Here is a 2079-nt window from a genome sequence, read left to right as displayed (position 1 = left end):
TTTTTTTGAGACGGAGTCCTGTTCTGTTGCCCAGGCTGGAGTGCAGTGGCGCGATCTCAGCTCACTGCAAGGTCCACCTCCTGGGTTCAGGCCATTCTCCTGCCTCAGTCTCCCAAGTAGCTGGGACTACAGGTGCCTGCCGCCACGCCCGGCTAATTTTTTGTATTTTTAGTAAAGATGGGGTTTCACTGTGCTAGCCAGGATGGTCTCCATCTCCTGACCTCATGATCCGCCCACCTCGGCCTCCCAAAGTGCTGGGATTACAGGCAGGCGTCAGCCACCTCGCCCAGCCTCAGGAGGGACCATGTCTTAATCCTGTCAGCCTCCACAGCTCTCAGCACAGGTGCTTGGCACATAGGTGTTCAGCAAATGTTTGCTGAATGAGAAAGTATAATGAATGTTCACAGAATAGGGAGCTTGGTGTTGTCTGAAATAGGAAAGCCTTCTATGGAAGAAGGGAGAGTTGGTTGTACTTCTGGTCTCCCTCTACTAATGCTTCCGTTCCTAACATCTTGATAATTCTGTGTGGGTCCACCTCCTAATCTGAATTACATTCCTGGTTTGGACGATGAGGGAGCCACAGGAATTCTGTCTCTGACCTGCTCCTATCTCTTGGCTGAGGATGTTCTGGTGGGGACAGTGGCACTTGAGTGTGCTGACCTCTTGAGTGACCCTAGGTGCTACTTTGGTGGCCCTCAAACTGTGACAACCCCACCTTCTGGAGGTGGAGTCACCCTTGTTACTCCACGGACTGGATGTTGTCAGTCCACCCAGAGATAATCAGGTCCTGGAAATCTGATCACCAAAAAAGCAAACTCACAAGAGACAGATGAAAGATGAATGTAGGCTGGGCGCGGTGGCGCACGCCTGTAATCCCAGCACTTTTGCAGGCCGAGGTGGGTGGGTTGCCTGAGGTCAGGAGTTTGAGACCAGCCTGGCCAACAAGGTGAAACCCCGTCTCTACTAAAAATACAAAAAATTAGCCTGCCATGGTGGCGGGCACCTGTAATCCCAGCTACTCAGGAGGCTGAGGCAGAAGAATCACTTGAACCTGGGAGGTGGAGGTTGTAGTGAACCCAGATCGTGTCATTGCACTCCAGCTTGGGCAACGAGCGAAACTCCGTCTTAAACAAACAAACAAACAAAAAAACATGTAATTTTAATTTATATCAGAGCTGACTTGACACGCTGGCTGGTCTGCTCAGAAACCACATTATGGTGCAAAGTGTTCATTTATTAAATATATTTATAGAATCTGAGCATGGGAATGGGAGGTAGCTGCGGGACCCTGATAAACAGTGCCAAGGTTTTCGAACTGTGGTCACCAGACCAATAGAACCAGCATTTCTTGGGAACTAGTTAGAATTGCAAATTCGCCTCACTTTCATCCCTTCCTGCTTCAGACCTAGAAATGCTGAGGTTTGTGCCTAGCATTCTGTGTTTTTAACAAGGACCCTCAGTGAACATAATGCACGCTCAAGTTTGAGTACCACTGACTTAAACTTTTTTTCTAAAAAAATGAAGGCTAGCTGTCAAACATGGCACTCTTTCCTCAACAGAGCTTATTAAATTCTAGCATTTTTGTCTCCAGCCCATTTTCCTGACCCTTTTTTTTTTTTTTTTTTTTTTTTTTGATACGGGGTTTTGCTCTTGTTGCTCAGGCTGGAGTGCAATGGCACGATCTCGGCTCACTGCAACCTCTGCCTCCCCGGGTTCAAGCGATGATCCTGCCTCAGCTTCCAGAGTAGCTCACCACCACACCTAGTTAATTTTTTGTATTTTTGGTAGCGATGGGGTTTCATCATGTTGGCCAGGCTGGTCTCAAACTCCTGACCTCAGGTGATCCATCGCCTCAGCCTCCCAGACTGCTGGGATTACAGGTGTGAGCCACGGCTCCTGGCCCATTTTCCTGACCCTTTCTGTTTGCATTGGGCCTTAACTGTTACTCTATAAGGTCACCACTTACCGGTATTTTATAATCCTTAATAGATTGTACTGATCTCTGATAAGATCCTAGGGATGCTCTTAATGTCTTTAGTGCGTATTTGCAGTTTGTGTCTTAGGTTGGGATAGTTCAAC

Source organism: Rhinopithecus bieti, unplaced genomic scaffold, assembly GCF_001698545.2.
Source record: "Rhinopithecus bieti isolate Rb0 unplaced genomic scaffold, ASM169854v2 scaffold_64120, whole genome shotgun sequence".
Taxonomy (NCBI): domain Eukaryota; kingdom Metazoa; phylum Chordata; class Mammalia; order Primates; family Cercopithecidae; genus Rhinopithecus; species Rhinopithecus bieti.
The sequence above is the reverse complement of the archived record's forward strand: the minus strand, read 5'-3'. Positions refer to the sequence as shown.